Here is a 13,152-nt window from a genome sequence, read left to right as displayed (position 1 = left end):
AGTCTACACCAGGGCCGTCCCTGGTGGTGCAGGGGGTTAAGTCTCAACATTATGAAGTTATCAGCAGCCATTACAGCACGAGTTAGATCCCCCTCCAGGGAGCTACTCACATGGCGCAGCAGACCTCTCCTGTCTCACCCACTGCTCCCCTCAGCACTGTATTTCAGTACATCTGCCTGTTCCACTCCCTACACTGTCTCTGGTGAATCCTCTCACTCTCCCTGAACCTCTGGCCTGCACCACAGCTCTTGTATGCATAAGTAAATACAGTGAACCTTTAAAAAAAAAAGTGTACACTAGATATAGGAGCATTCTATTTTCTTCCACATATGAAAGTTCAATGTATCTTCTCTATCATCACAAGAATATCTTTCTACAAAGTTAAAAGTCAACATACTAAACCCATCTTACCATATGTTTATGTCTAAAATTACCATTAACTTCAAAGATCAAAATTTTTGTAGGTTATTAAATAAGTTGCATTCAGTGTCTTTTCAAAAGCAACAAATTCCATACATCCTTATCTTTGCAAATTTGTTTGCCAATGTAGATTTTTTTTAAAGTAGTTTTTTTTTTTTAAGATTTATTTATTTATTTATACAAGCACTGGGTACAGTCAGAAGCGCGGGAGGGTGAGAGAACTCACCAGAGCCAGAGCGGGGAGCAGAGCAGGCAGAAGGACCAAAGTACACTGCTGAGGGGAGCAGGGGCAGCAGGAGAGGTCTGCGCGCCATGTGGGACCTTCCTCCGGTGGCCGGGGAGCAGCCAGGGATGGAACCGGCGCTGCAGAGGCTGCAGGCAGCTTCGCAACCCAGTGCTCAACCACTGCGCCTCTGGGGAGGCCCTGCCAATGTAGATTTTTAAACACATTATTGTCTAATAAAAATATTAAAAATACAGTATTTCTAATACAAACAATACAAATGTTAGAATCAGAAAAATATAGCTTAATGGTCACAAACATGTTTCAGACACTGGAAACATACTATTGTTGCATTAGACTAATAAATATATCAATGACATTCATGTATTTCTAAAATAATTTTCTAAAGGTACTAGTAAAAATTTTCTAAATAAATTTATATCAACAGTCTTCAATAAAACATCTTATAATGTTTTCCCTTTCTTTAAACACAAATTCCTGTTTCTTTTACCATTTTGAAGTATTTCCTCACCTCTTCTTTCCTTTTTTCCTTTTCCCCTTATATTAAAAACAACTTTTCAAATGTAAAACCTGACCTCTTATCAAATCACTCAAATTATTTTAGCACATTTCTAAGTATAACATTTTGGGCTCTGTTCAGAAACTGCTCAGGGTTCTTAGAATTCTGGATACACTCATAAATAAGACTAGATACAGCCTTTGTGGGATATTATACTCTCATGTTGCTATGTTACCAAAAGTAAGAATGGTGGAAGACAGGACTTCTGATTTTACCCAAAAACACACAAGCCCTCTGTCTTAATAAATTGACTAGAATATCACAAGACTGAAAAAGAACACAAGAATGTATCTACTACATAAAGGACTATATTTAGACAGTCCTACGAATATAAGAGGAGATTCATGCAATTCTTGAAACAGGTTTGTTTTCTTTACTCTCTCCTACCACAATGTAATGAATACTCTGTTGTGTTGTTACTTACAAAAATGAAAAATAGTTATTCAGTTCTAATAATCCTGTAGGCCCTATGTGCTGAATATCCTACCATTTCCAGCAGTCCAGCCATTCTGCACACGTCAAACTATTCATGTCTGTCTGGACTGCCCTAGAATTCCATCTCATACTTGTCATCAAAAATTCATACTATAAAACTCAAATATCATGTCCTGCATTGAAGACTTTTCCAACTCCCTTAGCAACAATGAGGTCTCCCTTCTATGTGCTGAGATATAAATATATTTTTTCACTAAGCAACCAGTACCAAGGAGGTACTATTACCATTTTCACTTCAAAGATAAGAAAACTAAGGTGGATAAGGTATTTCTGTGAGGAAATACTCACCCCCTTCTAAACATTCCAAACATACTTGTATATAAAGCATGACAATAAGTGCTAATTTCATTTAAACAAAAATGGTTTTGTGAGCATGTGATGTGCTGTGCTTAAAAATAATTGAGACTACTTCCCTGTCCTCAAGTTTGGTACAATTCAGTGGTGGGAAGAGATAAACAACCAAATAACTATCTAAAACTACCATTATTTGTTTAATTTTTCCTTATCCTCCCCACCTTGGCCAATTTCCTCTCTTTAAAGGAATTTCATCCTTTATAAACATGTTCTTACACCTCAAATCTCTGGATCAGGGCCTCCCTGGAGGTGCAGCAGTTGAGCGCTGGGCTGCGAAACTGCCTGCAGCCTCTGTAGCGCTGGTTCGATCCCCAGACGGCCGGCAAGGGTCCCACATGGCGCACAGACCTCTCCTGCCGCACCCGCTGCTCCCCTAAGCAGTGTGTTTCGTCAGTCTGTCTGTTCTGCTCCCCGCTGTGGTGAATTCTCTCACCTTCTTGTGCTTCTGACTGTACCTAGTGCTTACATAAATAAATATATAAATATTTTAAAAAAAAATCTCTAGATCAGTGGGATGTAGATCAATGAACAGAAAAATAAAAAAGCTAAAAGTCTCCTTGGGTCTCAAAAACACACTCTTTTGAGCCCTTCTTAGCTCAGTAGTCCCCTAAGCAGTACACAGTGTTAAAGCAAAAACTGATATCAAGGATACCCAGGTAATATTCATGCCTGACTTTATAATGAGACAGAGGAGTCAAGCAGATAGAACACAGATTCTGGAGACAGAAAGATCCCAGTTCCCATCCTCAATCTGTCCCTTCCTCCCCACTGAAGGACAGAAAAGACACTGCCACTGCCGTTTGTGAGCCTATTTCTTACCTGTTAGTATGGAGATAAGGAGACCTGCTTTAAAGAGCTCTTCTGTGAGTTAAAAATAGAGTGTAAATAACACCTGCCACAACAAAGGTCTGAGTTTTATTATGCCATTATCTCTCTGCAGGCTTCTAACTGTAGAACAATATAAATATTTCTGGCCCCAATGTCAATAATGCAAAAGTTCTACCATAGAAAGTCATTTGAAAAACACCACTTGTGGCAAGAGGAGCAATACAGTGTAATATTACCTGCCTCTGCTCAGCCTACACCTTGCAAATCCTTGATTTCAGGCCCTCTCTGTGCAAAGTATGTTTTATTAATTACAGCCTATGTTTGGATCTGAAAGAAAACTGAGAGATGTTACTTTCTATAAGCAATTCCATTATCCACAAAGAATTTCCAAGTTAGTGAGGGAGAGGGAAATAAGTTAAGCGCAATGTCTGGGAACCAATCTCAGCACACAGTCTATTGAATAATTTTAGTTAGTCATTTCTCAACTAATTCTTTTAAATGATGTTGTAAACTCAAATAAAAATTACCTTTCCATCTCTGAGAATAAGGAGAAAAGGGCACCATCATTTTCCACTGCTGGTGGGAATGTAAATTGGTTGAGCCACTATGGAAAACAGTATGGAAGTTCCTCAAAAAATTAAAAACAGAACTACCGCATGAGCCAGCAATTCTATTTCCAGGTATTTAGCTACAGAAAACAAAAACATTAATTGAAAACACATCTGCACCCCAGGTTCACTGCAGCACTATTTACAAGCCAAGATACAGAATCAAATTAAGTGAGCATCAATGGATGAATGGATAGAGAAAATGACACACACATGGGGGAGGGGGGATATTATTTGGCCATAAAAAAGAATGAAATCTTGTCATTTTTGATAACAGGGATGGAGCTGGGGGGTATTATACTAAGTGAAATACACCAGAAAAGTATAAACACTGGTATATCTCTCATACGTGGAATCTAAGCAACAACAAAACCTAAAGAAAAACACCAAGCTCACAAATACAGAGAACAGATTTATGGTTACCAGACGTGGGGGTTGGGGCATGAGAACACCTGTAAAAGCATAAACTATGGTTAAAAAAATAAGCAAAATGCAGTAAGTAGACAAATTCAGAAAATATTTCTGAAGTTCTTAAGAGTAACAAAGGAAATGATATTTTAATGATAAAAACAGGTCACAAGAGAAATTTCCCATTACTCTTTTCATTTTTTTCATGAATTCACCAAAGACTGTGAACTCCACAGGGGCCAGAAACAAATAAAGGCGCTAACTATCTGAGTATGAATACAGTATGTAGATGCCTCCTAGGATCTTTTTCCGGTTCTCTTCAGCTTTTATGAACTCGGTGGATGAATCCCAAACATTCTTTGTAACCCTTGTCAGTTCTGACTCAGAAGAAGAGGAATCCTAATTCTTCTGGAGTTCACAAGTTCTGGAGATTGCACTGGTTCTAGGGATGACTAGCAGATAAGATCACCTAGGAATCTGACTCAGTTGGGATCCCTCAGTAGATAAAGTCCAATCAAGAAAATGGATGGCTCTGTATTTGACCCAATCTCCCTGATTCCTCAGGGGTTTTCTAGACTACCAGCCTCAGTAGTCATTATGTCCCCTTTTGTTCACTAAATGATGTTTTGCTACCAATATCTTACACAGTTTTCAATTCATGGTAGATAATTCAAATATTCACCAAGTAAATGCAGAATGAACTAAAGGTGACTGAGGGTCAATCAGAATTTCCTCAGGATATAGTATTATTGTGCTTTTATTTGTTTTTTTAAGATTTATTTATTTATATAAGAACTGGGGTACAGATCATAGGCATGGGAGCGTGAGAGAATTCACCAGAGACAGACCTGGGAGCAGAACAGGCAGATGGACCAAAGACACTGCTGAGGTGAGCAGCGGGCGAGGCAGGAGAGCTTTGCCACGCCATGTGGGTTTCTCCCTGGCTAGCCGGGAATAGAACCCACGCTGCTGCTGACAGCTTCACAGTGCTGTGCTCAACCTGCTGCACCACTAGGGAGGCCCGGATGTAATATTATTGGAAGCATATTGCTATGAAAACAAATTTCTGGGTGAGAGTAAGCCAGCCTCAACTCTGTAATTAGTTAGATGGTTCTACTTATGATACTTGGGTCTCTTTGCAATATCATTTATTTTGTAAAAATACACAGTTGTAATCACTTCTTGGCCTTTTGACTAAGATCAAGTGTAAAAATACACAGTTGTAATAATAGGTATTCTATGAATGAACATAATCATGAGACTAAACCCTTGAAAGCAAATTTTATTTAAATGAAGTATCAGACACAAAGTGTCAGATCACTGTTACTCACACCTCTTATAAAACATACACTTTCCTTTAGATTTTTAACCTAAATCTTTAATTTTAACCTAAATCTTTTAACCTAAATCTTTAAATTTATAATCTTCTTGACCTAAAGATCACATTTACCTGGTACTAGAATAAACAAAAGTCCATAGGCAAAAAAGTGAGTCTACACATAGACTTAATAACTTTCATAAACATCAACTCAAAATGGATCATAAACTAAATGTAAAATATAAAAACTATAAAATTTCTAGCAATAACAGGACAAAATATAGGTGGCCTTGCATTTTTAAATATGACACCAAAAGCTTATCCAAGACAACAATATTTGACCTTTATTAAAATTAAAAACAATTTGTTCTGAAAAGACACTGGTGAAAAAATAAAAAGACAAGCCAAACTGGAAGAAAGTATCTGCAAAACTCTTATATGACAAAGTGCTGTATCAAACAGATATAAAGAAGTCTTAATATTCAACAAGACTGACAACCCTATTTAAAAATAGGCAAAAGATCAGAAAAGACATATCGCCAAAGGATATATACAGATATAAAATAGCATATGAAAAGATCCCTGACATCAAATGTTATTAGAGAATGGCAAGTGAAAGCAACAATGAGATATTATACAACTACCAAAATGGACAAAATGAAGACAATACCAAATGCTGACAAGAATGAGGAACTACAAGAGCTTGCATTCATTACTAGTGGGAATGCAAAATGGTACAGTCACTCTGGAAAACAATTTGGTAAGATCGTACAATGCTAACCATAATCTTAACATATTATCAAATAACTCTATTCATAGATATTGACCCAACTGATTTGAAAATATCCATCTAACACAAAACTTTCTTATGAATATTCATAGCATATTTACATATAGTTGCCAAAAACTGCAGACAACCAAGATATCCCTCAACAGATGAATATATTTACAAACTATGATACACATATACAATGCAATATTAAATGATGAGAAGAAATTATCAGCCCACAAAAAGAACCTTAAACACATTTACCAAGTTAAAAAAAAAAAAGCCAGCATAACATGATTTCAATTATGTAAAACCAGGAAAAGTTAAAACTATAGAAACAGTAAAAAAAAAAGTAGTGTTTCCCCGGGCAAACGAATTAAGGGGGTTATGAGCACAGCACAGGGGAGTTTTGCTGTGCTGAAGTTATTTTGTATAACATTATGATACTGTTAATATGGATAAGTAAAAATATGCATTTGTCTAAATCTCAGAACTTTACAAAACAAAAAATGAACCTTAATGTATGCTAACTTTCAAAAATTCATTTTGAAGATCAGGAAATCTCAGAATAGAATGCAGATTGTTCAAAAGATCTACTGTATTTCAAATATGTGTAACAACCTAAAGGGAATGGGTGGGATACAAGTGGAATTTATATGACTAAATGCAAAAGCAACTGCACATATGCACTGTACTCTAGTTGATAACATTGCTTCCTTCTCTGTGAAGAAAATGTAACAATTTCAATACTCCTATACAGGTATAATTAAATTGAATGATTAGGTAAATGGATCACCATGGCAGGAGCCAAGTTTCTTCTCATAGTTGGAGTGAGTTTACAGGTAAGAAGAGAAGGCCAGAATGACACAGGTGTATATGGATTAGATAGAGTAAAAGACATCCAGGTAACTATATGTATGTATGTGGCTTTTTATGCCTACTTGTATTTCCTGCCCTGTCAGATAAGCTAGACTAGAAGCAATGACATCACCATAGCAACAAGTACACCTAGCACCCAAATACTGGTTTCTAGTATCATTCGCCCCTGTTCCCCCCAAAATGAGCCAGATTTTTTCTGGCTGCTTCTAGGACTGGGGCCAGGAACGTGAATGCAAGATAAGTCTGGAGCATCTTTTAATGCTAGAAAGGATGTGTTTAAAAAACAAACTCACTCTGATGTAGATATGACAAAGAATTACTGAAGCACTATTAGGAGTCAAGTGAAGAGCTCCCCATGGCCAATGCTAGAACAATCTGAGCAATAAAACAGTATTGGATTACAACCCAAAGTATAAAACGTAAATTTCTGAGTCCAGATCAATATAAATGACTGAGTAAATAAATGAAAGGGGGAGAAAACTCTCTCAAAATTCCAAATAATTTATTTGGAACTCATCTTCACCTCAAGGAATATGGTTGGGGCACAGCAGCTTCATTCTAAGACTAGAGTATAGAAAGAGGGAAGAAAAGAGTAACTTTTCAGTACTGAAACCTAACATATACTACTTCAGGCAGATGATCGAGATCAATATTAAGAATCAATCACGTTGATAGTAAGCACCTTTTCCATGATGTGATTATATGGTGCTTTATCACTGTGATCTTCCTGCCCAAAACCCATAACCACAATCTAAGAAAAACATTAGACTAATCCCAATAGAGGGGTGTCTACCACATACCTAATCAGTACTCCTCAGAATTGTCAAGATCATAAATATATATATATAAACAAATTGTCACAGCTAATAGGCACCTAAGAGGACATGAAAACTAAATATAATCTTGTATTCTAGATGGTAAGATCCCAGAATAGAAAAAAAGGACATCAGATGAAACTAGGGAAATTTGAAAAAAAGTATCAACTTTATTAATAATAATATACCAGTACTGGTTTATTCATTGTAACATACTAATAGAAGAGGGTAAATTGAATGTGGAGTATTTGAGAAGTTACTGAACTATCTTTAGACCTTTTCCTTAACTCTAAAATGATTTTTTTTAAAAAAAATTAAAATCCCATTTAACATTGTAGCTAGAAGAAGACACTGAACTTAAAATGTTTGCAACTATTCTGTTACAGAATTTTTCTTAAGAAAATATGTTCAATCACTAACAGCTGCAAACTATTTCATGCAGTAATTCCCAACAGGGACGTGCTATAGCTACATACTTTAACTAAAATTCCACTCTTTCCACTTACATTGCAGATGTCTAAAAGTTTGCAACTCATCATTAACTCATGTTTTGTGATGATGCAAATAACTAGAAAGGTTGCTTAGTACAAATCAGTCAAGCTAATCTAAATGTTATGTGAATCAAGTCAGTACTAAATTATTCATCCAACAAAGTTGTAAGCATCTCAAGAGAGAATGTGAGGGAAATGCTTTTATGCTAGATACTTTCTTACACAAAACATGGTTCCAGTGCGCTTCTGCAGAATTAAAACAGGTAAATGAAGAAAACAGGAGGCAGAAAAAGAATAAAAATTAATGGGTGAACATGTGTATAGTAAGTGTACATGGTGGAAAAGGACTAGAATATGAAATGTATTGAAGTAAAAACACTGAAAGCAGAGTAGCAAGCCTATGTGATAACACAGAAAGGACAGATAACTGAAAAGTATCAGGATAAATAAAGTAGGAAAAGGCAAAGAAAATCCAAATAAAATCTTAACACTGGATCATAAATGGCATTAGATTCTTATTAGGAAACAAACAAGAATACACCATTTTGAAGAAACATCACCCCAAACACAATTTAAAGTATTCCCCCTCTAATAGTAAAAAGCTAAAAATTACTATATCATGATATTCAACCACAATGAAAAGTGGGAGGAAAAAAAGATGGCAAAGACAATGCACAAAGTGAATATGTGGTTATCTCAGAACAGTGGAATTAAAAGCAAGTTTCTTCCCCCCCCCCCCAAATGTGAAGTGAATGACTTATGGAAGTGTAAATTCTTCATCTATGAATTCTGCACTAAAGGCATTCTATAAAATGTTATTACATTTGTGATACATTCTACTCTACCCTTTATGTGGCAAGTATAAATTGGAAGTAAAGCTGTGAATTCATGACCTAAAATTTTCCACATAGCAACTTAAGAAGTATGGCAATAGAGTATGTCCAGAAAACTCCGATCCAAATGAAAAATCTATACTAAGGATGACCGTGACTTTAATTTCAATAGATGACATGATCTAAATCACTATTGCACACGTTCCAAAACCCAGGTCGCTGTAGAAGAAAGGTATCCTTTCAAAGGAAGCTTAGAAGCAATACGCAATACAGTTACTTTGTTGTTTTATACACACATAAAGAAGCCTTCTGGGAACCCTAATCCTCCAGTCTCTGAAATGTAACAAATTCAAAAAACTAATTATCTGAAACCAAGTTTTATCCGAACTCTTAAGATAGTAGCTATTCCTATTATGAGGTAAGTATTGAAATCTTTAAAAGAAAATAATACATTTCTTTGAACTGTATTTTTGTAAAGGAGGATCCCAACTCCTAATACTCTAGGGTTCGAGATGGCAATGGATTTCAAATCCATAACGTCCTACCCCCAGCGAGATTCCAGAAGTACTGTGGGAAGGATTCAAGCAGCAATGCAAAGCAAGAACAATCGCTGCAAAGACTTTCCATACAGGTAGTCCCTGAAAGGAAAGTAAAAAAAGAGCGAGCGAGCAGCAGAGGAGAGAGAAAAGTCTTGATAGATAAGTGGGTCGGGGAGATCCACTCAAAACATTAGCTGCCAAAGACATCAAAAAGGCCTCTTCCCAAAAGTAAAATGGCAAGTGGAGCAAGTTAAGACAAGGCAACAGGAATTAGGAGCGACAATTAGAAGGGGAAAAAAAAAAGAGAGAGAGAGAGCTCTCTTAACTAGAGGGGGCAAGCGACCGCGGGTCTCCAAGGGTCTCTCTGAAAAGATCTCCCACTTGGGGGATCAAGAGGGTAGCTCTCAAAACCCCAAATATAACAAAACCAGCCGCGAGAACACACCCGTTGCGTAGCCGCCCCACACACCAGATAAGCGCAGGTGTACCTGCGGGAGTCAGGTTACCGGGAAACACTCCAGGGCCGCTCTACCCCCTCGGCCCGCCCTCCGCGGGTCCCGGGAGCCGCGTGCTGGCGGGCCCGGGGGTGGGCACGGGCTCCCGGGCGCACGAACCCGCACGCGGGCGCGCCGGGGCGCAGCGCTGCACACCTGGCTCCCGACACCAGTTGCAAGCAATCAAAGTGGATGAGGCGGACGCGGCGCCTGGCACTGCCCCATGCAAACACACAAAGGCGGATTTTTAAACCCAGAGAGAGTTCGAGGCCACCGAGCCCCGGCGGGCGCCCCGCGCGAGGGGCTCTTACCTCGGATCCGCCCCCGGGGCCGCGGCTTTCCCCGGAGGCGCCCGGAGTCCAGACCGGGAGGGAGACGTTCGGGAGCGAGATCCCGCCCGGGGCCGCGCCCTCCTCCTCCTCCGCTCGCCTCCGAGCCGCTGCCGCGCCTCGCTGGGCAGAAGCGATCTCCCGGGCGAGACCCGGAGACACCGCCTCGCCAGCAGCCGCCACCGCAGAGCTGAAGTCTGGAGCCGCGCGCCCGCTCGCCCGCCCGCCGCCAAAGCCGGCCGCGCGCCGCGCATGCCCAGTGCCCCGGGGACAGCGCGCGAGCGAGCGCGCGTCGCGCGCCCAAGACCGGGCTCCGCGCTCCGGGTCTTGCCGGCAGCCGAGCCGCGGAGCAGCCCGTCGACCCCAGCGCCGCCGAGGCCCACGGGCCGGCTGGAACTGGCGGGCGGGCGGGAGGGGGCGGGAGGACCGAGGCGGGGCGTCGCGCCAAGATATCCAGGCCGCGATCAAAGTCGGCCCAAGGTTTGCAAAGTGCCCTAGCAAGACCGACTCGCCGCTGGGAGATGGGGCAGGGGTGGGGACTGGGGAGCTTTGCCCCGGGCCGGGGTTGATGCCTTGTGCTCAGGGAGCGCTCCAGGTACTGAGTCCTGAGTCCTGGTGCGCACTCCTGGTGGCTGTGCTGCATGCAGCCTGGCTGCTGGCCACACCCAACGACTGGCCTTCCTTTCCAGGCCTTCCCACCTACTCCCCACATGTTCCCCCCATGTTCTCCACATGTTACACACACACACACACACACACACACACTTTTTACGTTTTCTATGTTTTGTGTCCTCATCTCCTGCCAGTAAACAGGTGACCCCCAAGGGCCTACACTCGGTGCCTGGATGTCTCCAAACTACTAGTCCCTAGCTCCAGGGAGCAAGCCCAGACCCGTTTCACCCGCCTGCCTCGGTTCCCATTTTTCGCATAGCTCTTGCCAGGAGCCTGATGTGATCTGAGGTAGTGGAGGCTTCTGTCAGTGCCTCTCATAACATAACCAATCCTCATAACCTTCGCCTTGTCCCTGAGCAACCACTAAGTGAGGAGTCCGTCTTCTATGAATATTTTATTTTCTTACTCTTAAAACAACTCATTTGTCATAGCTGTGCCCCCTCATGTTGTAGTTCTTTAAAGTCAATTGATTTCCAGTCGTTGACCAAAGACTATAAAGCAGATTTGGCTAAAGTTGATTGTTCGTGTTTTTGTGAAGTAAGGAAGAAAATAACAGGCACGAAAAATTTCCAAGGTGGAAATTAAAACTATTCTGCTAAAAGTTGGGAAAGATCTTTAGTCCCCTATTTTATGTAGGCATCCTCTCGCCAGTATTTTCACCAGACCACCATCCATTTGCGCTTTTCCAACATTGGAAAAATCTCTATGTTTTGCAATATTGTGTGTAATCATGACTTTAGCGAATATTTGCTATGCCACAAACTAAGCAATTGTTATACATTAGCTATAGTTCTTAAAATGAGATAGAATTTATTATATCTATTTAGCACATTAGGAAAATGAAGCTCACATGTTTCATTCCTTTTGCAAAGTTAATGCTGATGCCCAAAGTAAAATCCAGGTCTGCTTAACTCTAAAGCCTGTATCCTTTGGTTTGTTAATATCAAATCATCTTCCCTTACACAAATGGTGCAGGGTCTGTCCCCAGGACTGCACAAAATTAATCACATTACTTACAGACACTGCAAACCTTGAAGTATTGAAGTAAACTATTTTTAAAAAAATTTATTTATTTATGCATACAAGAAGTGAGGTACAGGCCAGAGGTGTGGGGGATGAGAAGATTCGCCAGAAACAGAGTGGGGAACAGGCAGATTGACTGAAATACACTGCTGAGGGGAGCAGTGGGCGAGACAGGAGAGGTCTGCTGTGCCATGTGGTTAGCTCCCTAGCCGGGGATCGAACTCATGCTGCAGTGGCTGCAGACAGCTTCATAGGTTACATCTTAACCCCTTGTGCCACCAGGGAGGCCCTGAAGTAAGCTATTAAGTAGCAACAAGATCTTCCAATACTACAATTTCTCTAGTTCCTCTCACTGTTCCTCAAATAGTACACAGTGAGTCCTCACAACTACACCCATTCCCTAATTTGACTTTTCATTCTGTTCCCCAAGTTGTACACTGAGAACAAAACATTCAAATACAGTACTAAGAATTGAGGTAGGAGATATGTAGGATAAATTAAATTATCAGACTTTGTTTTTGCCCTCCCACTGCTAGCTAGCTTGGATGCCGGGGCAGGGCAAGAGGCATGGGCACAAGGCACATGCACTTGTAATTATGGGCACATGGGCCCAAACATCATGGGCATGTGAATGTGTAAATGCTCACACCTGTGCCAACAGTGAGGGGGATAAAGGCAAGAGTGGCAGCACTATGGGAAGACCATTGAGGCGGGACCACAAGACAATATGAGAATGAGAACACCAGAGAGAGGCCAGAGAAAGACCAGAGAAATAGGGCAAAGATTCCCAGTGGTCTGGGAGGCTTAGTTGCTGCCAGGCCATCTGGCCCCACCCGCCTGCTACCTGGCTGCTCTGTGCCTAGCTTGTCACTCAACAAGATGATAAACAGTCCTTTTGATCCAAGCATACCCTGCCAAGAAATTTGGGATGCAAAATCTATACAAGGTTTTTCTCTTGCAAATAGAGTGAAATAAAACCTAGAGTGAAATAAAACATCCAAATCTATTTCACTTAGATTACAATTAACCACATCTTTTGCCTCACAATGTCTATACTGCTACGTTTAAACCTAA

The 13,152-nt window shown here is 40.5% G+C and overlaps 1 protein-coding gene across 3 annotated transcripts in view; it reads right to left on the bottom strand.

Annotated features, from left to right (window-relative positions):
- The window catches only part of EPS8 (epidermal growth factor receptor pathway substrate 8), a 168,043-nt gene extending 157,491 nt beyond the window's left edge, over positions 1–10,552 (bottom strand). For 2 of the 3 annotated variants that reach the window (XM_054696424.1, XM_054696425.1), the window contains exon 1: positions 10,366–10,551. The gene's annotated coding sequence lies outside the window, so the exon portion shown is untranslated. Of the gene's footprint in view, positions 1–10,365 lie in introns of all 3 variants that reach the window. The other variant, XM_054696427.1, reaches the window with a different exon arrangement.
- Positions 10,553–13,152: the final 2,600 nt, after the last annotated feature.

The sequence above is a fragment of the Talpa occidentalis genome, unplaced genomic scaffold, assembly GCF_014898055.3.
Source record: "Talpa occidentalis isolate TD23 unplaced genomic scaffold, MPIMG_talOcc4v2.1 talOcc4.16, whole genome shotgun sequence".
In the NCBI taxonomy this organism is placed as follows: Eukaryota; Metazoa; Chordata; class Mammalia; order Eulipotyphla; family Talpidae; genus Talpa; species Talpa occidentalis.
Note: the sequence above shows the minus strand (reverse complement) of the source record. Positions and strands in the feature narration are given on the sequence as shown.